This window comes from Dermacentor silvarum, chromosome 10 (genome assembly GCF_013339745.2).
Source record: "Dermacentor silvarum isolate Dsil-2018 chromosome 10, BIME_Dsil_1.4, whole genome shotgun sequence".
Taxonomy (NCBI): Eukaryota; Metazoa; Arthropoda; class Arachnida; order Ixodida; family Ixodidae; genus Dermacentor; species Dermacentor silvarum.
In genome coordinates this window covers 91,380,807-91,406,891 of record NC_051163.1, presented here as the reverse complement: position 1 = coordinate 91,406,891, position 26,085 = coordinate 91,380,807, and positions in this window count along the sequence as shown.

The window sequence follows — 26,085 nt, the reverse complement described above, 5'->3', positions numbered from 1 at the left end:
TGCGTTTTTCACGGACGTTACAGGTTGGAACTGTGGCCTTAAACCAGTGCCTGTGACCACTAACATTGGAGCGGACGGGATAACGATTAGATCAACCGGAGGCCACGTGGACCATCACGCGGGATACACCTACCGTGGCGGCCTACAAAAGGCCATCGCCCCCTTTGGACTGCCGCAGAAGCATTCAGAGGCACCAGTGGAGCTGACAGTTGAACGGTGGCTAAATACGTTTTTCGTGGACGTTACAGGTTGCAACTGTGTCCTCAAACCAGTGCCTGTGACGACTAACGATGGAGCGGACGGGATAACGATTAGATCAACCGGAGGCCACGTGGACCATCACGCGGGATACACCTACCGTGGCGGCCTACAAAAGGCCATCGCCCCCTTTGGACTGCCGCAGAAGCAATCAGCGGCAGCAGTGCAGCTGACAGTTGAACGGCGGCTAAATACGTTTTTCACGGACGTTACAGGTTGGAACTGTGCCCTCAAACCAGTGCCTGTGACGACTAACGTTCGAGCGGACGGGATAACGATTAGATCAAAAGGACATCGCCCCCTATGGACTGTCGCACACGCACTCAGCGTCAGCAGCGGAGCTTGCAGTTGAACGGCAGCTAAATACGTTTTTCACAGACGTTACAGGATGGAACTGTGGCCTCAAACCAGTGCCTCCTGACGACTAACGTTGGAGCGGACGGGATAACCATTAGATTAACCGGAGGCCACATGGACCATCACGCGGGATACACCTACCGTGGCGGCCTACAAAAGGACATCGCCTCCTCATAGTTGTCGCACATGCACTCAGCAGCAGCACTGGAGCTGACAGTTGCACGACGGCTAAATGCGTTTTTCACGGACGTTACAGGTTGGAACTGTGGCCTTAAACCAGTGCCTGTGACCACTAACATTGGAGCGGACGGGATAACGATTAGATCAACCGGAGGTCACGTGGACCATCACGCGAGATACACCTACTGTGGCGGCCCAGAAAAGGCCATCGCCCCCTTTGGACTGCCGCACACGCATTCAGCCTCAGCAGTGGAGCTTACTGTTGAACGGCGGCTAAATACGTTTTTCACGGACGTTACAGGTTGGAACTGTGGCCTCAAACCAGTGCCTGTGACTACTAACGTTGGAGCGGACGGGATAACGATTAGAACAACCGGAGGCCACGTGGACCATCACGCGGGATACACCTACCGTGGCGGCCTACAAAAGGATGTCGCCCCCTTTGGACTGTCGCACACGCACTCAGCGGCAGCAGCGGAGCTTACAGTTGAACGGCGGCTAAATGCGTTTTTCACGGACGTTACAGGTTGGAACTGTGGCCTCAAACTAGTGCCTGTGACGACTAACGTTGGAGCCGACGGGATAACGATAAGATCAAAAGGACATCGCCCCCTTTGGACATTCGCACACGCACTCAGCGGCAGTAGCAGAGCTTACAGTCGAACGGCAGCTAAATACGTTTTTCACAGACGTTACAGGTTGGAACTGTTGCCTCAAACCAGTGCCTGTGACGACTAACGTTAGAGCGGACGGGAGAACGATTAGATCAAAAAGACATCGCCCCCTTTGGACTGTCGCACACGCACTCAGCGGCAGCAGCGGAGCTGACAGTTGAACGGCAGCTAAATACGTTTTTCACAGACGTTACAGGTTGGAACTGTGGCCTCAAACCACTACCTGTGACGACTAATGTTGGAGCGGACGGGATAATGTTTAGATCAGCCGGAGGCAACGTGGACCATCACGCGGGATACACCTACCATGGCGGCCTACAAAAAGACATCGCCCCCTTTGGACTGTCGCACACGCACTCAGCGGCAGCAGCGGAGCAAACAGTTGAACGGTGGCTAAATGCGTATTTCACGGACGTTACAGGTTGGAACTGTGGCCTCAAACCAGCGCCTGTGACGACTAAGGTATGAGCGGACGATATAACGATTAGATCAAAAGGACATCGCCCCCTTTGGACATTCGCACACGCACTCAGCGGCAGTAGCAGAGCTTACAGTCGAACGGCAGCTAAATACGTTTTTCACAGACGTTACAGGTTGGAACTGTTGCCTCAAACCAGTGCCTGTGACGACTAACGTTCGAGCGGACGGGATAACGATTAGATCAAAAGGACATCGCCCCCTTTGGACTGTCGCACACGCACTCAGCGGCAGCAGCGGAGCTGACAGTTGAACGGCAGCTAAATACGTTTTTTCACAGACGTTACAGGTTGGAACTGTGGCCTCAAACCAGTGCCTGTGACGACTAACGTTGGAGGGGATGGGATAACGTTTAGATCAACCGGAGGCTACGTGGACCATCACGCGAGATACGCCTACCGAGGCGGCCTACAAAAGGCCATCGCCCCCTTTGGACTGTCGCACATGCACTCAGCAGCAGCACTGGAGATGACAGTTGCACGACGGTTAAATGCGTTTTTCACAGACGTTACAGGTTGTAACTGTGGCCTCAAACCAGTGCCTGTGACCACTAACATTGGAGCGGACGGGATAACGATTAGATCAACCGGAGGTCACGTGGACCATCACGCGGGATACACCTACCGTGGCGGCCCAGAAAAGGCCATCGCCCCCTTTGGACTGCCGCACACGCATTCAGCGTCAGCAGTGGAGCTTACTGTTGAACGGCGGCTAAATACGTTTTTCACGGACGTTACAGGTTGGAACTGTGGCCTCAAACCAGTGCCTGTGACGACTAACGTTGGAGTAGACGCGATAACGATTAGATCAACCGGAGGCCACGTGGACCATCACGCGGGATACACCTACCGTGGCGGCCTACAAAAGGATGTCACCCCCTTTGGACTGTCGCACACGCACTCAGCGGCAGCAGCGGAGCTTACAGTTGAACGGCGGCTAAATGCGTTTTTCACGGACGTTACAGGTTGGAACTGTGGCCTCAAACTAGTGCCTGTGACGACTAACGTTGGAGCGGACGGGATAACGATAAGATCAAAAAGACATCGCCCCCTTTGGACTTTCGCACACGCACTCAGCGGCAGTAGCAGAGCTTACAGTCGAACGGCAGCTAAATACGTTTTTCACAGACGTTACAGGTTGGAACTGTTGCCTCAAACCAGTGCCTGTGACGACTAACGTTGGAGCGGACGGGAGAACGATTAGATCAAAAAGACATCGCCCCCTTTGGACTGTCGCACACGCACTCAGCGGCAGCAGCGGAGCTGACAGTTGAACGGCAGCTAAATACGTTTTTCACAGACGTTACAGGTTGGAACTGTGGCCTCAAACCAGTGCCTGTGACTACTAACGTTGGAGCGGACGGGATAACGATTAGAACAACCGGAGGCCACGTGGATCATCACGCAGGATACACCTACCGTGGCGGCCTACAAAAGGATGTCGCCCCCTTTGGACTGTCGCACACGCACTCAGCGGCAGCAGCGGAGCTTACAGTTGAACGGCGGCTAAATGCGTTTTTCACGGACGTTACAGGTTGGAACTGTGGCCTCAAACTAGTGCCTGTGACGACTAACGTTGGAGCCGACGGGATAACGATAAGATCAAAAGGACATCGCCCCCTTTGGACATTCGCACACGCACTCAGCGGCAGTAGCAGAGCTTACAGTCGAACGGCAGCTAAATACGTTTTTCACAGACGTTACAGGTTGGAACTGTTGCCTCAAACCAGTGCCTGTGACGACTAACGTTGGAGCGGACGGGAGAACGATTAGATCAAAAAGACATCGCCCCCTTTGGACTGTCGCACACGCACTCAGCGGCAGCAGCGGAGCTGACAGTTGAACGGCGGCTAAATACGTTTTTCACGGACGTTACAGGTTGGAACTGTGCCCTCAAACCAGTGCCTGTGACGACTAACGTTCGAGCGGACGGGATAACGATTAGATCAAAAGGACATCGCCCCCTATGGACTGTCGCACACGCACTCAGCGTCAGCAGCGGAGCTTGCAGTTGAACGGCAGCTAAATACGTTTTTCACAGACGTTACAGGATGGAACTGTGGCCTCAAACCAGTGCCTCCTGACGACTAACGTTGGAGCGGACGGGATAACCATTAGATTAACCGGAGGCCACATGGACCATCACGCGGGATACACCTACCGTGGCGGCCTACAAAAGGACATCGCCTCCTCATAGTTGTCGCACATGCACTCAGCAGCAGCACTGGAGCTGACAGTTGCACGACGGCTAAATGCGTTTTTCACGGACGTTACAGGTTGGAACTGTGGCCTTAAACCAGTGCCTGTGACCACTAACATTGGAGCGGACGGGATAACGATTAGATCAACCGGAGGTCACGTGGACCATCACGCGGGATACACCTACTGTGGCGGCCCAGAAAAGGCCATCGCCCCCTTTGGACTGCCGCACACGCATTCAGCCTCAGCAGTGGAGCTTACTGTTGAACGGCGGCTAAATACGTTTTTCACGGACGTTACAGGTTGGAACTGTGGCCTCAAACCAGTGCCTGTGACTACTAACGTTGGAGCGGACGGGATAACGATTAGAACAACCGGAGGCCACGTGGACCATCACGCGGGATACACCTACCGTGGCGGCCTACAAAAGGATGTCGCCCCCTTTGGACTGTCGCACACGCACTCAGCGGCAGCAGCGGAGCTTACAGTTGAACGGCGGCTAAATGCGTTTTTCACGGACGTTACAGGTTGGAACTGTGGCCTCAAACTAGTGCCTGTGACGACTAACGTTGGAGCCGACGGGATAACGATAAGATCAAAAGGACATCGCCCCCTTTGGACATTCGCACACGCACTCAGCGGCAGTAGCAGAGCTTACAGTCGAACGGCAGCTAAATACGTTTTTCACAGACGTTACAGGTTGGAACTGTTGCCTCAAACCAGTGCCTGTGACGACTAACGTTGGAGCGGACGGGAGAACGATTAGATCAAAAAGACATCGCCCCCTTTGGACTGTCGCACACGCACTCAGCGGCAGCAGCGGAGCTGACAGTTGAACGGCAGCTAAATACGTTTTTCACAGACGTTACAGGTTGGAACTGTGGCCTCAAACCACTACCTGTGACGACTAATGTTGGAGCGGACGGGATAATGTTTAGATCAGCCGGAGGCAACGTGGACCATCACGCGGGATACACCTACCATGGCGGCCTACAAAAAGACATCGCCCCCTTTGGACTGTCGCACACGCACTCAGCGGCAGCAGCGGAGCAAACAGTTGAACGGTGGCTAAATGCGTATTTCACGGACGTTACAGGTTGGAACTGTGGCCTCAAACCAGCGCCTGTGACGACTAAGGTATGAGCGGACGATATAACGATTAGATCAAATGGACATCGCCCCTTTTGGACTGTCGCACACGCACTCAGCGGCAGCAGCGGAGCTGACAGTTGAACAGCAGCTAAATACGTTTTTTACAGACGTAACAGGTTGGAACTGTGGCCTCAAACCAGTGCCTGTGACGCCTAACGTTGGAGCGGACGGGATATCGATTAGATCAACCGGAGGCCACGTGGACCATCACGCGGGATACACCTACCGTGGCGGCCTACAAAAGGATGTCGCCCCCTTTGGACTGTCGCACACGCACTCAGCGGCAGCAGCGGAGCTTACAGTTGAACGGCGGCTAAATGCGTTTTTCACGGACGTTACAGGTTGGAACTGTGGCCTCAAACTAGTGCCTGTGACGACTAACGTTGGAGCCGACGGGATAACGATAAGATCAAAAGGACATCGCCCCCTTTGGACATTCGCACACGCACTCAGCGGCAGTAGCAGAGCTTACAGTCGAACGGCAGCTAAATACGTTTTTCACAGACGTTACAGGTTGGAACTGTTGCCTCAAACCAGTGCCTGTGACGACTAACGTTCGAGCGGACGGGATAACGATTAGATCAAAAGGACATCGCCCCCTTTGGACTGTCGCACACGCACTCAGCGGCAGCAGCGGAGCTGACAGTTGAACGGCAGCTAAATACGTTTTTTCACAGACGTTACAGGTTGGAACTGTGGCCTCAAACCAGTGCCTGTGACGACTAACGTTGGAGGGGATGGGATAACGTTTAGATCAACCGGAGGCTACGTGGACCATCACGCGAGATACGCCTACCGAGGCGGCCTACAAAAGGCCATCGCCCCCTTTGGACTGTCGCACACGAACTCAGCGGCAGCAGCGGAGCAAACAGTTGAACGGTGGCTAAATGCGTTTTTCACGGACGTTACAGGTTGGAACTGTGCCCTCAAACCAGTGCCTGTGACGACTAACGTTGGAGCGGACGGGATAACGATTAGATCAACCGGAGGCCACGTGGACCATCACGCGGGATACACCTACCGTGGCGGCCTACAAAAGGACATCGCCTCCTCATAGTTGTCGCACATGCACTCAGCAGCAGCACTGGAGATGACAGTTGCACGACGGTTAAATGCGTTTTTCACAGACGTTACAGGTTGGAACTGTGGCCTCAAACCAGTGCCTGTGACCACTAACATTGGAGCGGACGGGATAACGATTAGATCAACCGGAGGTCACGTGGACCATCACGCGGGATACACCTACCGTGGCGGCCCAGAAAAGGCCATCGCCCCCTTTGGACTGCCGCACACGCATTCAGCGTCAGCAGTGGAGCTTACTGTTGAACGGCGGCTAAATACGTTTTTCACGGACGTTACAGGTTGGAACTGTGGCCTCAAACCAGTGCCTGTGACGACTAACGTTGGAGTAGACGGGATAACGATTAGATCAACCGGAGGCCACGTGGACCATCACGCGGGATACACCTACCGTGGCGGCCTACAAAAGGATGTCACCCCCTTTGGACTGTCGCACACGCACTCAGCGGCAGCAGCGGAGCTTACAGTTGAACGGCGGCTAAATGCGTTTTTCACGGACGTTACAGGTTGGAACTGTGGCCTCAAACTAGTGCCTGTGACGACTAACGTTGGAGCGGACGGGATAACGATAAGATCAAAAAGACATCGCCCCCTTTGGACTTTCGCACACGCACTCAGCGGCAGTAGCAGAGCTTACAGTCGAACGGCAGCTAAATACGTTTTTCACAGACGTTACAGGTTGGAACTGTTGCCTCAAACCAGTGCCTGTGACGACTAACGTTGGAGCGGACGGGAGAACGATTAGATCAAAAAGACATCGCCCCCTTTGGACTGTCGCACACGCACTCAGCGGCAGCAGCGGAGCTGACAGTTGAACGGCAGCTAAATACGTTTTTCACAGACGTTACAGGTTGGAACTGTGGCCTCAAACCAGTGCCTGTGACTACTAACGTTGGAGCGGACGGGATAACGATTAGAACAACCGGAGGCCACGTGGACCATCACGCGGGATACACCTACCGTGGCGGCCTACAAAAGGATGTCGCCCCCTTTGGACTGTCGCACACGCACTCAGCGGCAGCAGCGGAGCTTACAGTTGAACGGCGGCTAAATGCGTTTTTCACGGACGTTACAGGTTGGAACTGTGGCCTCAAACTAGTGCCTGTGACGACTAACGTTGGAGCCGACGGGATAACGATAAGATCAAAAGGACATCGCCCCCTTTGGACATTCGCACACGCACTCAGCGGCAGTAGCAGAGCTTACAGTCGAACGGCAGCTAAATACGTTTTTCACAGACGTTACAGGTTGGAACTGTTGCCTCAAACCAGTGCCTGTGACGACTAACGTTGGAGCGGACGGGAGAACGATTAGATCAAAAAGACATCGCCCCCTTTGGACTGTCGCACACGCACTCAGCGGCAGCAGCGGAGCTGACAGTTGAACGGCAGCTAAATACGTTTTTCACAGACGTTACAGGTTGGAACTGTGGCCTCAAACTAGTGCCTGTGACGACTAACGTTGGAGCGGACGGGATAACGATAAGATCAAAAAGACATCGCCCCCTTTGGACTTTCGCACACGCACTCAGCGGCAGTAGCAGAGCTTACAGTCGAACGGCAGCTAAATACGTTTTTCACAGACGTTACAGGTTGGAACTGTTGCCTCAAACCAGTGCCTGTGACGACTAACGTTGGAGCGGACGGGAGAACGATTAGATCAAAAAGACATCGCCCCCTTTGGACTGTCGCACACGCACTCAGCGGCAGCAGCGGAGCTGACAGTTGAACGGCAGCTAAATACGTTTTTCACAGACGTTACAGGTTGGAACTGTGGCCTCAAACCAGTGCCTGTGACTACTAACGTTGGAGCGGACGGGATAACGATTAGAACAACCGGAGGCCACGTGGATCATCACGCAGGATACACCTACCGTGGCGGCCTACAAAAGGATGTCGCCCCCTTTGGACTGTCGCACACGCACTCAGCGGCAGCAGCGGAGCTTACAGTTGAACGGCGGCTAAATGCGTTTTTCACGGACGTTACAGGTTGGAACTGTGGCCTCAAACTAGTGCCTGTGACGACTAACGTTGGAGCCGACGGGATAACGATAAGATCAAAAGGACATCGCCCCCTTTGGACATTCGCACACGCACTCAGCGGCAGTAGCAGAGCTTACAGTCGAACGGCAGCTAAATACGTTTTTCACAGACGTTACAGGTTGGAACTGTTGCCTCAAACCAGTGCCTGTGACGACTAACGTTGGAGCGGACGGGAGAACGATTAGATCAAAAAGACATCGCCCCCTTTGGACTGTCGCACACGCACTCAGCGGCAGCAGCGGAGCTGACAGTTGAACGGCGGCTAAATACGTTTTTCACGGACGTTACAGGTTGGAACTGTGCCCTCAAACCAGTGCCTGTGACGACTAACGTTCGAGCGGACGGGATAACGATTAGATCAAAAGGACATCGCCCCCTATGGACTGTCGCACACGCACTCAGCGTCAGCAGCGGAGCTTGCAGTTGAACGGCAGCTAAATACGTTTTTCACAGACGTTACAGGATGGAACTGTGGCCTCAAACCAGTGCCTCCTGACGACTAACGTTGGAGCGGACGGGATAACCATTAGATTAACCGGAGGCCACATGGACCATCACGCGGGATACACCTACCGTGGCGGCCTACAAAAGGACATCGCCTCCTCATAGTTGTCGCACATGCACTCAGCAGCAGCACTGGAGCTGACAGTTGCACGACGGCTAAATGCGTTTTTCACGGACGTTACAGGTTGGAACTGTGGCCTTAAACCAGTGCCTGTGACCACTAACATTGGAGCGGACGGGATAACGATTAGATCAACCGGAGGTCACGTGGACCATCACGCGGGATACACCTACTGTGGCGGCCCAGAAAAGGCCATCGCCCCCTTTGGACTGCCGCACACGCATTCAGCCTCAGCAGTGGAGCTTACTGTTGAACGGCGGCTAAATACGTTTTTCACGGACGTTACAGGTTGGAACTGTGGCCTCAAACCAGTGCCTGTGACTACTAACGTTGGAGCGGACGGGATAACGATTAGAACAACCGGAGGCCACGTGGACCATCACGCGGGATACACCTACCGTGGCGGCCTACAAAAGGATGTCGCCCCCTTTGGACTGTCGCACACGCACTCAGCGGCAGCAGCGGAGCTTACAGTTGAACGGCGGCTAAATGCGTTTTTCACGGACGTTACAGGTTGGAACTGTGGCCTCAAACTAGTGCCTGTGACGACTAACGTTGGAGCCGACGGGATAACGATAAGATCAAAAGGACATCGCCCCCTTTGGACATTCGCACACGCACTCAGCGGCAGTAGCAGAGCTTACAGTCGAACGGCAGCTAAATACGTTTTTCACAGACGTTACAGGTTGGAACTGTTGCCTCAAACCAGTGCCTGTGACGACTAACGTTGGAGCGGACGGGAGAACGATTAGATCAAAAAGACATCGCCCCCTTTGGACTGTCGCACACGCCCTCAGCGGCAGCAGCGGAGCTGACAGTTGAACGGCAGCTAAATACGTTTTTCACAGACGTTACAGGTTGGAACTGTGGCCTCAAACCACTACCTGTGACGACTAATGTTGGAGCGGACGGGATAATGTTTAGATCAGCCGGAGGCAACGTGGACCATCACGCGGGATACACCTACCATGGCGGCCTACAAAAAGACATCGCCCCCTTTGGACTGTCGCACACGCACTCAGCGGCAGCAGCGGAGCAAACAGTTGAACGGTGGCTAAATGCGTATTTCACGGACGTTACAGGTTGGAACTGTGGCCTCAAACCAGCGCCTGTGACGACTAAGGTATGAGCGGACGATATAACGATTAGATCAAATGGACATCGCCCCTTTTGGACTGTCGCACACGCACTCAGCGGCAGCAGCGGAGCTGACAGTTGAACAGCAGCTAAATACGTTTTTTACAGACGTAACAGGTTGGAACTGTGGCCTCAAACCAGTGCCTGTGACGCCTAACGTTGGAGCGGACGGGATATCGATTAGATCAACCGGAGGCCACGTGGACCATCACGCGGGATACACCTACCGTGGCGGCCTACAAAAGGATGTCGCCCCCTTTGGACTGTCGCACACGCACTCAGCGGCAGCAGCGGAGCTTACAGTTGAACGGCGGCTAAATGCGTTTTTCACGGACGTTACAGGTTGGAACTGTGGCCTCAAACTAGTGCCTGTGACGACTAACGTTGGAGCCGACGGGATAACGATAAGATCAAAAGGACATCGCCCCCTTTGGACATTCGCACACGCACTCAGCGGCAGTAGCAGAGCTTACAGTCGAACGGCAGCTAAATACGTTTTTCACAGACGTTACAGGTTGGAACTGTTGCCTCAAACCAGTGCCTGTGACGACTAACGTTCGAGCGGACGGGATAACGATTAGATCAAAAGGACATCGCCCCCTTTGGACTGTCGCACACGCACTCAGCGGCAGCAGCGGAGCTGACAGTTGAACGGCAGCTAAATACGTTTTTTCACAGACGTTACAGGTTGGAACTGTGGCCTCAAACCAGTGCCTGTGACGACTAACGTTGGAGGGGATGGGATAACGTTTAGATCAACCGGAGGCTACGTGGACCATCACGCGAGATACGCCTACCGAGGCGGCCTACAAAAGGCCATCGCCCCCTTTGGACTGTCGCACACGAACTCAGCGGCAGCAGCGGAGCAAACAGTTGAACGGTGGCTAAATGCGTTTTTCACGGACGTTACAGGTTGGAACTGTGCCCTCAAACCAGTGCCTGTGACGACTAACGTTGGAGCGGACGGGATAACGATTAGATCAACCGGAGGCCACGTGGACCATCACGCGGGATACACCTACCGTGGCGGCCTACAAAAGGACATCGCCTCCTCATAGTTGTCGCACATGCACTCAGCAGCAGCACTGGAGATGACAGTTGCACGACGGTTAAATGCGTTTTTCACAGACGTTACAGGTTGGAACTGTGGCCTCAAACCAGTGCCTGTGACCACTAACATTGGAGCGGACGGGATAACGATTAGATCAACCGGAGGTCACGTGGACCATCACGCGGGATACACCTACCGTGGCGGCCCAGAAAAGGCCATCGCCCCCTTTGGACTGCCGCACACGCATTCAGCGTCAGCAGTGGAGCTTACTGTTGAACGGCGGCTAAATACGTTTTTCACGGACGTTACAGGTTGGAACTGTGGCCTCAAACCAGTGCCTGTGACGACTAACGTTGGAGTAGACGGGATAACGATTAGATCAACCGGAGGCCACGTGGACCATCACGCGGGATACACCTACCGTGGCGGCCTACAAAAGGATGTCACCCCCTTTGGACTGTCGCACACGCACTCAGCGGCAGCAGCGGAGCTTACAGTTGAACGGCGGCTAAATGCGTTTTTCACGGACGTTACAGGTTGGAACTGTGGCCTCAAACTAGTGCCTGTGACGACTAACGTTGGAGCGGACGGGATAACGATAAGATCAAAAAGACATCGCCCCCTTTGGACTTTCGCACACGCACTCAGCGGCAGTAGCAGAGCTTACAGTCGAACGGCAGCTAAATACGTTTTTCACAGACGTTACAGGTTGGAACTGTTGCCTCAAACCAGTGCCTGTGACGACTAACGTTGGAGCGGACGGGAGAACGATTAGATCAAAAAGACATCGCCCCCTTTGGACTGTCGCACACGCACTCAGCGGCAGCAGCGGAGCTGACAGTTGAACGGCAGCTAAATACGTTTTTCACAGACGTTACAGGTTGGAACTGTGGCCTCAAACCAGTGCCTGTGACTACTAACGTTGGAGCGGACGGGATAACGATTAGAACAACCGGAGGCCACGTGGACCATCACGCGGGATACACCTACCGTGGCGGCCTACAAAAGGATGTCGCCCCCTTTGGACTGTCGCACACGCACTCAGCGGCAGCAGCGGAGCTTACAGTTGAACGGCGGCTAAATGCGTTTTTCACGGACGTTACAGGTTGGAACTGTGGCCTCAAACTAGTGCCTGTGACGACTAACGTTGGAGCCGACGGGATAACGATAAGATCAAAAGGACATCGCCCCCTTTGGACATTCGCACACGCACTCAGCGGCAGTAGCAGAGCTTACAGTCGAACGGCAGCTAAATACGTTTTTCACAGACGTTACAGGTTGGAACTGTTGCCTCAAACCAGTGCCTGTGACGACTAACGTTGGAGCGGACGGGAGAACGATTAGATCAAAAAGACATCGCCCCCTTTGGACTGTCGCACACGCACTCAGCGGCAGCAGCGGAGCTGACAGTTGAACGGCAGCTAAATACGTTTTTCACAGACGTTACAGGTTGGAACTGTGGCCTCAAACCACTACCTGTGACGACTAATGTTGGAGCGGACGGGATAATGTTTAGATCAGCCGGAGGCAACGTGGACCATCACGCGGGATACACCTACCATGGCGGCCTACAAAAAGACATCGCCCCCTTTGGACTGTCGCACACGCACTCAGCGGCAGCAGCGGAGCAAACAGTTGAACGGTGGCTAAATGCGTATTTCACGGACGTTACAGGTTGGAACTGTGGCCTCAAACCAGCGCCTGTGACGACTAAGGTATGAGCGGACGATATAACGATTAGATCAAATGGACATCGCCCCTTTTGGACTGTCGCACACGCACTCAGCGGCAGCAGCGGAGCTGACAGTTGAACAGCAGCTAAATACGTTTTTTACAGACGTAACAGGTTGGAACTGTGGCCTCAAACCAGTGCCTGTGACGCCTAACGTTGGAGCGGACGGGATAACGATTAGATCAACCGGAGGCCACGTGGACCATCACGCGAGATACACCTACCGAGGCGGCCTACAAAGGGCCATCGCCCCCTTTGGACTGTCGCACACGAACTCAGCGGCAGCAGCGGAGCAAACAGTTGAACGGTGGCTAAATGCGTTTTTCACGGACGTTACAGGTTGGAACTGTGGCCTCAAACCAGTGCCTGTGACGACTAACGTTGGAGCGGACTGGATAACGATTAAATCAACCGGAGGCCACGTGGACCATCACGCGGGATACACCTACCGTGGCGGCCTACAAAAGGACATCGCCCCCTTTGGACTGTCGCACACGCACTCAGCGGCAGCAGTGGAGCAAACAGTTGAACGGTGGCTAAATGCGTTTTTCACGGACGTTACAGGTTGGAACTGTGGCCTCAAACCAGCGCCTGTGACGACTAAGGTTGGAGCGGACGGGATAATGATTAGATCAAATGGACATCGCCCGCTTTGGACTGTCGCACACGCACTCAGCGGCAGCAGCGGAGCTGACAGTACAACGGTGGCTAAATACGTTTTTCACGGACGTTACAGGATGGAGCTGTGGCCTCAAACCAGTGCCTGTGACGACTAACGTTAGAGCGGACGGGATAACGATTAGATCAAAAGGACATCGCCCCCTTTGGACTGTCGCACACGCACTCAGCGTCAGCAGCGGAGCTGACAGTTGAACGGCAGCTAAATACGTTTTTCACAGACGTTACAGGTTGGAATTGTGGCCTCAATCCAGTGCCTGTGACCACTAACGTTGGAGCGGACGGGATAGCGATTAGATCAACCGGAGGTCACGTGGACCATCACGCGGGATACACCTACCGTGGCGGCCTACAAAAGGCCATCGCCCCCTTTGGACTGCCGCACACGCATTCAGCGTCAGCAGTGGAGCTGACTGTTGAACGGCGGCTAAATACGTTTTTCACGGACGTTACAGGTTGGAACTGTGGCCTCAAACCAGCGCCTGTGACGACTAACCTTGGAGCGGACGGGATAACGATTAGATCAACCGGAGGTCACGTGGACCATCACGCGGGATACACCTACCGTGGCGGCCTACAAAAGGCCATCGCCCCCTTTGGACTGCCGCACACGCATTCAGAGGCACCAGTGGAGCTGACAGTTGAACGGTGGCTAAATACGTTTTTCGTGGACGTTACAGGTTGGAACTGTGGCCTCAAACCAGTGCCTGTGACGACTAACGTTGGAGCGGACGGGATAACGATTAGATCAACCGGAGGCCACGTGGACCATCACGCGGGATACACCTACCGTGGCGGCCTACAAAAGGCCATCGCCCCCTTTGGACTGCCGCAGAAGCATTCAGCGGCAGCAGTGCAGCTGACAGTTGAACGGCGGCTAAATACGTTTTTCACGGACGTTACAGGTTGGAACTGTGGCCTCAAACTAGTGCCTGTGACGACTAACAAGGCAGCGGACGGAATAACGATTAGATCAAAAGGACATCGCCCCCTTTGGACTTGCGCACACGCACTCAGCGGCAGCAGCGGAGCTGACAGTTGAACGGCAGCTAAATACGTTTTTCACAGACGTTACAGGATGGAACTGTGGCCTCAAACCAGTGCCTGTGACGACTAACGTTGGAGCGGACGGGATAACGATTAGATCAAAAGGACATCGCCCCGTTTGGACTGTCGCACACGCACTCAGCGTCAGCAGCGGAGCTGACAGTTGAACGGCGGCTAAATACGTTTTTCACAGACGTTACAGGTTGGAATTGTGGCCTCAATCCAGTGCCTGTGACCACTAACGTTTGAGTGGACGGGATAGCGATTAGATCAACCGGAGGTCACGTGGACCATCACGCGGGATACACCTACTGTGGCGGCCCAGAAAAGGCCATCGCCTAGTTTGGACTGCCGCACACGCATTCAGCGTCAGCAGTGCAGCTGACAGTTGAACGGCGGCTAAATACGTTTTTCACGGACATTACAGGTTGGAACTGTGCCCTCAAACCAGTGCCTGTGACGACTAACGTTCGAGCGGACGGGATAACGATTAGATCAAAAGGACATCGCCCCCTATGGACTGTCGCACACGCACTCAGCGTCAGCAGCGGAGCTTGATGTTGAACGGCAGCTAAATACGTTTTTCACAGACGTTACAGGATGGAACTGTGGCCTCAAACCAGTGCCTCCTGACGACTAACGTTGGAGCGGACGGGATAACCATTAGATTAACCGGAGGCCACATGGACCATCACGCGGGATACACCTACCGTGGCGGCCTACAAAAGGACATCGCCTCCTCATAGTTGTCGCACATGCACTCAGCAGCAGCACTGGAGCTGACAGTTGCACGACGGCTAAATGCGTTTTTCACGGACGTTACAGGTTGGAACTGTGGCCTTAAACCAGTGCCTGTGACCACTAACATTGGAGCGGACGGGATAACGATTAGATCAACCGGAGGTCACGTGGACCATCACGCGGGATACACCTACCGTGGCGGCCCAGAAAAGGCCATCGCCCCCTTTGGACTGCCGCACACGCATTCAGCCTCAGCAGTGGAGCTTACTGTTGAACGGCGGCTAAATACGTTTTTCACGGACGTTACAGGTTGGAACTGTGGCCTCAAACCAGTGCCTGTGACTACTAACGTTGGAGCGGACGGGATAACGATTAGAACAACCGGAGGCCACGTGGACCATCACGCGGGATACACCTACCGTGGCGGCCTACAAAAGGATGTCGCCCCCTTTGGACTGTCGCACACGCACTCAGCGGCAGCAGCGGAGCTTACAGTTGAACGGCGGCTAAATGCGTTTTTCACGGACGTTACAGGTTGGAACTGTGGCCTCAAACTAGTGCCTGTGACGACTAACGTTGCAGCCGACGGGATAACGATAAGATCAAAAGGACATCGCCCCCTTTGGACATTCGCACACGCACTCAGCGGCAGTAGCAGAGCTTACAGTCGAACGGCAGTTAAATACGTTTTTCACAGACGTTACAGGTTGGAACTGTTGCCTCAAACCAGTGCCTGTGACGACTAACGTTGGAGCGGACGGGAGAACGATTAGATCAAAAAGACATCGCCCCCTTTGGACTGTCGCACACGCACTCAGCGGCAGCAGCGGAGCTGACAGTTGAACGGCAGCTAAATACGTCTTTCACAGACGTTACAGGTTGGAACTGTGGCCTCAAACCACTACCTGTGACGACTAATGTTGGAGCGGACGGGATAATGTTTAGATCAGCCGGAGGCAACGTGGACCATCACGCGGGATACACCTACCATGGCGGCCTACAAAAAGACATCGCCCCCTTTGGACTGTCGCACACGCACTCAGCGGCAGCAGCGGAGCAAACAGTTGAACGGTGGCTAAATGCGTATTTCACGGACGTTACAGGTTGGAACTGTGGCCTCAAACCAGCGCCTGTGACGACTAAGGTATGAGCGGACGATATAACGATTAGATCAAATGGACATCGCCCCTTTTGGACTGTCGCACACGCACTCAGCGGCAGCAGCGGAGCTGACAGTTGAACAGCAGCTAAATACGTTTTTTACAGACGTAACAGGTTGGAACTGTGGCCTCAAACCAGTGCCTGTGACGCCTAACGTTGAAGCGGACGGGATAACGATTAGATCAACCGGAGGCCACGTGGACCATCACGCGAGATACACCTACCGAGGCGGCCTACAAAGGGCCATCGCCCCCTTTGGACTGTCGCACACGAAGTCAGCGGCAGCAGCGGAGCAAACAGTTGAACGGTGGCTAAATGCGTTTTTCACGGACGTTACAGGTTGGAACTGTGGCCTCAAACCAGTGCCTGTGACGACTAACGTTGGAGCGGACTGGATAACGATTAAATCAACCGGAGGCCACGTGGACCATCACGCGGGATACACCTACCGTGGCGGCCTACAAAAGGACATCGCCCCCTTTGGAGTGTCGCACACGCACTCAGCGGCAGCAGTGGAGCAAACAGTTGAACGGTGGCTAAATGCGTTTTTCACGGACGTTACAGGTTGGAACTGTGGCCTCAAACCAGCGCCTGTGACGACTAAGGTTGGAGCGGACGGGATAATGATTAGATCAAATGGACATCGCCCGCTTTGGACTGTCGCACACGCACTCAGCGGCAGCAGCGGAGCTGACAGTACAACGGTGGCTAAATACGTTTTTCACGGACGTTACAGGATGGAGCTGTGGCCTCAAACCAGTGCCTGTGACGACTAACGTTGGAGCGGACGGGATAACGATTAGATCAAAAGGACATCGCCCCCTTTGGACTGTCGCACACGCACTCAGCGTCAGCAGCGGAGCTGACAGTTGAACGGCAGCTAAATACGTTTTTCACAGACGTTACAGGTTGGAACTGTGGCCTCAAACCAGTGCCTGTGACGACTAACGTTGGAGCGGACGGGATAACGATTAGAACAACCGGAGGCCACGTGGACCATCACGCGGGATACACCTACCGTGGCGGCCTACAAAGGATGTCGCCCCCTTTGGACTGTCGCACACGCACTCAGCGGCAGCAGCGGAGCTTACAGTTGAACGGCGGCTAAATGCGTTTTTCACGGACGTTACAGGTTGGAACTGTGGCCTCAAACTAGTGCCTGTGACGACTAACGTTGCAGCCGACGGGATAACGATAAGATCAAAAGGACATCGCCCCCTTTGGACATTCGCACACGCACTCAGCGGCAGTAGCAGAGCTTACAGTCGAACGGCAGCTAAATACGTTTTTCACAGACGTTACAGGTTGGAACTGTTGCCTCAAACCAGTGCCTGTGACGACTAACGTTGGAGCGGACGGGAGAACGATTAGATCAAAAAGACATCGCCCCCTTTGGACTGTCGCACACGCACTCAGCGGCAGCAGCGGAGCTGACAGTTGAACGGCAGCTAAATACGTTTTTCACAGACGTTACAGGTTGGAACTGTGGCCTCAAACCACTACCTGTGACGACTAATGTTGGAGCGGACGGGATAATGTTTAGATCAGCCGGAGGCAACGTGGACCATCACGCGGGATACACCTACCATGGCGGCCTACAAAAAGACATCGCCCCCTTTGGACTGTCGCACACGCACTCAGCGGCAGCAGCGGAGCAAACAGTTGAACGGTGGCTAAATGCGTATTTCACGGACCTTACAGGTTGGAACTGTGGCCTCAAACCAGCGCCTGTGACGACTAAGGTATGAGCGGACGATATAACGATTAGATCAAATGGACATCGCCCCTTTTGGACTGTCGCACACGCACTCAGCGGCAGCAGCGGAGCTGACAGTTGAACAGCAGCTAAATACGTTTTTTACAGACGTAACAGGTTGGAACTGTGGCCTCAAACCAGTGCCTGTGACGCCTAACGTTGGAGCGGACGGGATAACGATTAGATCAACCGGAGGCCACGTGGACCATCACGCGAGATACACCTACCGAGGCGGCCTACAAAGGGCCATCGCCCCCTTTGGACTGTCGCACACGAAGTCAGCGGCAGCAGCGGAGCAAACAGTTGAACGGTGGCTAAATGCGTTTTTCACGGACGTTACAGGTTGGAACTGTGGCCTCAAACCAGTGCCTGTGACGACTAACGTTGGAGCGGACTGGATAACGATTAAATCAACCGGAGGCCACGTGGACCATCACGCGGGATACACCTACCGTGGCGGCCTACAAAAGGACATCGCCCCCTTTGGAGTGTCGCACACGCACTCAGCGGCAGCAGTGGAGCAAACAGTTGAACGGTGGCTAAATGCGTTTTTCACGGACGTTACAGGTTGGAACTGTGGCCTCAAACCAGCGCCTGTGACGACTAAGGTTGGAGCGGACGGGATAATGATTAGATCAAATGGACATCGCCCGCTTTGGACTGTCGCACACGCACTCAGCGGCAGCAGCGGAGCTGACAGTACAACGGTGGCTAAATACGTTTTTCACGGACGTTACAGGATGGAGCTGTGGCCTCAAACCAGTGCCTGTGACGACTAACGTTGGAGCGGACGGGATAACGATTAGATCAAAAGGACATCGCCCCCTTTGGACTGTCGCACACGCACTCAGCGTCAGCAGCGGAGCTGACAGTTGAACGGCAGCTAAATACGTTTTTCACAGACGTTACAGGTTGGAATTGTGGCCTCAATCCAGTGCCTGTGACCACTAACGTTGGAGCGGACGGGATAGCGATTAGATCAACCGGAGGTCATGTGGACCATCACGCGGGATACAACTACCGTGGCGGCCTACAAAAGGCCATCGCCCCCTTTGGACTGCCGCACACGCATTCAGCGTCAGCAGTGGAGCTGACTGTTGAACGGCGGCTAAATACCTTTTTCACGGACGTTACAGGTTGGAACTGTAGCCTCAAACCAGCGCCTGTGACGACTAATGTTGGAGCGGACGGGATAATGTTTAGATCAGCCGGAGGCAACGTGGACCATCACGCGGGATACACCTACCATGGCGGCCTACAAAAAGACATCGCCCCCTTTGGACTGTCGCACACGCACTCAGCGGCAGCAGCGGAGCAAACAGTTGAACGGTGGCTAAATGCGTATTTCACGGACGTTACAGGTTGGAACTGTGGCCTCAAACCAGCGCCTGTGACGACTAAGGTATGAGCGGACGATATAACGATTAGATCAAATGGACATCGCCCCTTTTGGACTGTCGCACACGCACTCAGCGGCAGCAGCGGAGCTGACAGTTGAACGGCAGCTAAATACGTTTTTCACAGACGTTACAGGTTGGAACTGTGGCCTCAAACCACTACCTGTGACGACTAATGTTGGAGCGGACGGGATAATGTTTAGATCAGCCGGAGGCAACGTGGACCATCACGCGGGATACACCTACCATGGCGGCCTACAAAAAGACATCGCCCCCTTTGGACTGTCGCACACGCACTCAGCGGCAGCAGCGGAGCAAACAGTTGAACGGTGGCTAAATGCGTATTTCACGGACGTTACAGGTTGGAACTGTGGCCTCAAACCAGCGCCTGTGACGACTAAGGTATGAGCGGACGATATAACGATTAGATCAAATGGACATCGCCCCTTTTGGACTGTCGCACACGCACTCAGCGGCAGCAGCGGAGCTGACAGTTGAACAGCAGCTAAATACGTTTTTTACAGACGTAACAGGTTGGAACTGTGGCCTCAAACCAGTGCCTGTGACGCCTAACGTTGGAGCGGACGGGATAACGATTAGATCAACCGGAGGCCACGTGGACCATCACGCGAGATACACCTACCGAGGCGGCCTACAAAGGGCCATCGCCCCCTTTGGACTGTCGCACACGAACTCAGCGGCAGCAGCGGAGCAAACAGTTGAACGGTGGCTAAATGCGTTTTTCACGGACGTTACAGGTTGGAACTGTGGCCTCAAACCAGTGCCTGTGACGACTAACGTTGGAGCGGACTGGATAACGATTAAATCAACCGGAGGCCACGTGGACCATCACGCGGGATACACCTACCGTGGCGGCCTACAAAAGGACATCGCCCCCTTTGGACTGTCGCACACGCACTCAGCGGCAGCAGTGGAGCAAACAGTTGAACGGTGGCTAAATGCGTTTTTCACGGACGTTACAGGTTGGAACTGTGGCCTCAAACCAGCGCCTGTGACGACTAAGGTTGGAGCGGACGGGATAATGATTAGATCAAATGGACATCGCCCGCTTTGGACTGTCGCACACGCACTCAGCGGCAGCAGCGGAGCTGACAGTACAACGGTGGCTAAATACGTTTTTCACGGACGTTACAGGATGGAGCTGTGGCCTCAAACCAGTGCCTGTGACGACTAACGTTGGAGCGGACGGGATAACGATTAGATCAAAAGGACATCGCCCCCTTTGGACTGTCGCACACGCACTCAGCGTCAGCAGCGGAGCTGACAGTTGAACGGCAGCTAAATACGTTTTTCACAGACGTTACAGGTTGGAATTGTGGCCTCAATCCAGTGCCTGTGACCACTAACGTTGGAGCGGACGGGATAGCGATTAGATCAACCGGAGGTCATGTGGACCATCACGCGGGATACACCTACCGTGGCGGCCTACAAAAGGCCATCGCCCCCTTTGGACTGCCGCACACGCATTCAGCGTCAGCAGTGGAGCTGACTGTTGAACGGCGGCTAAATACCTTTTTCACGGACGTTACAGGTTGGAACTGTAGCCTCAAACCAGCGCCTGTGACGACTAACCTTGGAGCGGACGGGATAACGATTAGATCAACCGGAGGCCACGTGGACCATCACGCGGGATACACCTACCGTGGCGGCCTATAAAAGGACATCGCCCCCTTTGGACTGTCGCACACGCACTCAGCGGCATCAGTGGAGCTGACTGTTGAACGGCGGCTAAATACGTTTTTCACGGACGTTACAGGTTGGAACTGTGGCCTCAAACCAGCGCCTGTGACGACTAACCTTGGAGCGGACGGGATAACGATTAGATCAACCGGAGGTCACGTGGACCATCACGCGGGATACACCTACCGTGGCGGCCTACAAAAGGCCATCGCCCCCTTTGGACTGCCGCACACGCATTCAGAGGCACCAGTGGAGCTGACAGTTGAACGGTGGCTAAATACGTTTTTCGTGGACGTTACAGGTTGGAACTGTGGCCTCAAACCAGTGCCTGTGACGACTAACGTTGGAGCGGACGGGATAACGATTAGATCAACCGGAGGCCACGTGGACCATCACGCGGGATACACCTACCGTGGCGGCCTACAAAAGGCCATCGCCCCCTTTGGACTGCCGCAGAAGCATTCAGCGGCAGCAGTGCAGCTGACAGTTGAACGGCGGCTAAATACGTTTTTCACGGACGTTACAGGTTGGAACTGTGGCCTCAAACTAGTGCCTGTGACGACTAACGTTGGAGCGGACGGGATAACGATTAGATCAAAAGGACATCGCCCCCTTTGGACTGTCGCACACGCACTCAGCGTCAGCAGCGGAGCTGACAGTTGAACGGCAGCTAAATACGTTTTTCACAGACGTTACAGGATGGAACTGTGGCCTCAAACCAGTGCCTGTGACGACTAACGTTGGAGCGGACGGGATAACGATTAGATCAAAAGGACATCGCCCCGTTTGGACTGTCGCACACGCACTCAGCGTCAGCAGCGGAGCTGACAGTTGAACGGCGGCTAAATACGTTTTTCACAGACGTTACAGGTTGGAATTGTGGCCTCAATCCAGTGCCTGTGACCACTAACGTTTGAGTGGACGGGATAGCGATTAGATCAACCGGAGGTCACGTGGACCATCACGCGGGATACACCTACTGTGGCGGCCCAGAAAAGGCCATCGCCTAGTTTGGACTGCCGCACACGCATTCAGCGTCAGCAGTGCAGCTGACAGTTGAACGGCGGCTAAATACGTTTTTCACGGACATTACAGGTTGGAACTGTGCCCTCAAACCAGTGCCTGTGACGACTAACGTTCGAGCGGACGGGATAACGATTAGATCAAAAGGACATCGCCCCCTATGGACTGTCGCACACGCACTCAGCGTCAGCAGCGGAGCTTGATGTTGAACGGCAGCTAAATACGTTTTTCACAGACGTTACAGGATGGAACTGTGGCCTCAAACCAGTGCCTCCTGACGACTAACGTTGGAGCGGACGGGATAACCATTAGATTAACCGGAGGCCACATGGACCATCACGCGGGATACACCTACCGTGGCGGCCTACAAAAGGACATCGCCTCCTCATAGTTGTCGCACATGCACTCAGCAGCAGCACTGGAGCTGACAGTTGCACGACGGCTAAATGCGTTTTTCACGGACGTTACAGGTTGGAACTGTGGCCTTAAACCAGTGCCTGTGACCACTAACATTGGAGCGGACGGGATAACGATTAGATCAACCGGAGGTCACGTGGACCATCACGCGGGATACACCTACCGTGGCGGCCCAGAAAAGGCCATCGCCCCCTTTGGACTGCCGCACACGCATTCAGCCTCAGCAGTGGAGCTTACTGTTGAACGGCGGCTAAATACGTTTTTCACGGACGTTACAGGTTGGAACTGTGGCCTCAAACCAGTGCCTGTGACTACTAACGTTGGAGCGGACGGGATAACGATTAGAACAACCGGAGGCCACGTGGACCATCACGCGGGATACACCTACCGTGGCGGCCTACAAAAGGATGTCGCCCCCTTTGGACTTTCGCACACGCACTCAGCGGCAGCAGCGGAGCTTACAGTTGAACGGCGGCTAAATGCGTTTTTCACGGACGTTACAGGTTGGAACTGTGGCCTCAAACTAGTGCCTGTGACGACTAACGTTGCAGCCGACGGGATAACGATAAGATCAAAAGGACATCGCCCCCTTTGGACATTCGCACACGCACTCAGCGGCAGTAGCAGAGCTTACAGTCGAACGGCAGCTAAATACGTTTTTCACAGACGTTACAGGTTGGAACTGTTGCCTCAAACCAGTGCCTGTGACGACTAACGTTGGAGCGGACGGGAGAACGATTAGATCAAAAAGACATCGCCCCCTTTGGACTGTCGCACACGCACTCAGCGGCAGCAGCGGAGCTGACAGTTGAACGGCAGCTAAATACGTTTTTCACAGACGTTACAGGTTGGAACTGTGGCCTCAAACCACTACCTGTGACGACTAATGTTGGAGCGGACGGGATAATGTTTAGATCAGCCGGAGGCAACGTGGACCATCACGCGGGATACACCTACCATGGCGGCCTACAAAAAGACATCGCCCCCTTTGGACTGTCGCACACGCACTCAGCGGCAGCAGCGGAGCAAACAGTTGAACGGTGGCTAAATGCGTATTTCACGGACGTTACAGGTTGGAACTGTGGCCTCAAACCAGCGCCTGTGACGACTAAGGTATGAGCGGACGATATAACGATTAGATCAAATGGACATCGCCCCTTTTGGACTGTCGCACACGCACTCAGCGGCAGCAGCGGAGCTGACAGTTGAACAGCAGCTAAATACGTTTTTTACAGACGTAACAGGTTGGAACTGTGGCCTCAAACCAGTGCCTGTGACGCCTAACGTTGGAGCGGACGGGATAACGATTAGATCAACCGGAGGCCACGTGGACCATCACGCGAGATACACCTACCGAGGCGGCCTACAAAGGGCCATCGCCCCCTTTGGACTGTCGCACACGAAGTCAGCGGCAGCAGCGGAGCAAACAGTTGAACGGTGGCTAAATGCGTTTTTCACGGACGTTACAGGTTGGAACTGTGGCCTCAAACCAGTGCCTGTGACGACTAACGTTGGAGCGGACTGGATAACGATTAAATCAACCGGAGGCCACGTGGACCATCACGCGGGATACACCTACCGTGGCGGCCTACAAAAGGACATCGCCCCCTTTGGAGTGTCGCACACGCACTCAGCGGCAGCAGTGGAGCAAACAGTTGAACGGTGGCTAAATGCGTTTTTCACGGACGTTACAGGTTGGAACTGTGGCCTCAAACCAGCGCCTGTGACGACTAAGGTTGGAGCGGACGGGATAATGATTAGATCAAATGGACATCGCCCGCTTTGGACTGTCGCACACGCACTCAGCGGCAGCAGCGGAGCTGACAGTACAACGGTGGCTAAATACGTTTTTCACGGACGTTACAGGATGGAGCTGTGGCCTCAAACCAGTGCCTGTGACGACTAACGTTGGAGCGGACGGGATAACGATTAGATCAAAAGGACATCGCCCCCTTTGGACTGTCGCACACGCACTCAGCGTCAGCAGCGGAGCTGACAGTTGAACGGCAGCTAAATACGTTTTTCACAGACGTTACAGGTTGGAATTGTGGCCTCAATCCAGTGCCTGTGACCACTAACGTTGGAGCGGACGGGATAGCGATTAGATCAACCGGAGGTCATGTGGACCATCACGCGGGATACACCTACCGTGGCGGCCTACAAAAGGCCATCGCCCCCTTTGGACTGCCGCACACGCATTCAGCGTCAGCAGTGGAGCTGACTGTTGAACGGCGGCTAAATACCTTTTTCACGGACGTTACAGGTTGGAACTGTAGCCTCAAACCAGCGCCTGTGACGACTAACCTTGGAGCGGACGGGATAACGATTAGATCAACCGGAGGCCACGTGGACCATCACGCGGGATACACCTACCGTGGCGGCCTACAAAAGGACATCGCCCCCTTTGGACTGTCGCACACGCACTCAGCGGCATCAGTGGAGCTGACTGTTGAACGGCGGCTAAATACGTTTTTCACGGACGTTACAGGTTGGAACTGTGGCCTCAAACCAGCGCCTGTGACGACTAACCTTGGAGCGGACGGGATAACGATTAGATCAACCGGAGGTCACGTGGACCATCACGCGGGATACACCTACCGTGGCGGCCTACAAAAGGCCATCGCCCCCTTTGGACTGCCGCACACGCATTCAGAGGCACCAGTGGAGCTGACAGTTGAACGGTGGCTAAATACGTTTTTCGTGGACGTTACAGGTTGGAACTGTGGCCTCAAACCAGTGCCTGTGACGACTAACGTTGGAGCGGACGGGATAACGATTAGATCAACCGGAGGCCACGTGGACCATCACGCGGGATACACCTACCGTGGCGGCCTACAAAAGGCCATCGCCCCCTTTGGACTGCCGCAGAAGCATTCAGCGGCAGCAGTGCAGCTGACAGTTGAACGGCGGCTAAATACGTTTTTCACGGACGTTACAGGTTGGAACTGTGGCCTCAAACTAGTGCCTGTGACGACTAACAAGGCAGCGGACGGAATAACGATTAGATCAAAAGGACATCGCCCCCTTTGGACTTGCGCACACGCACTCAGCGGCAGCAGCGGAGCTGACAGTTGAACGGCAGCTAAATACGTTTTTCACAGACGTTACAGGATGGAACTGTGGCCTCAAACCAGTGCCTGTGACGACTAACGTTGGAGCGGACGGGATAACGATTAGATCAAAAGGACATCGCCCCGTTTG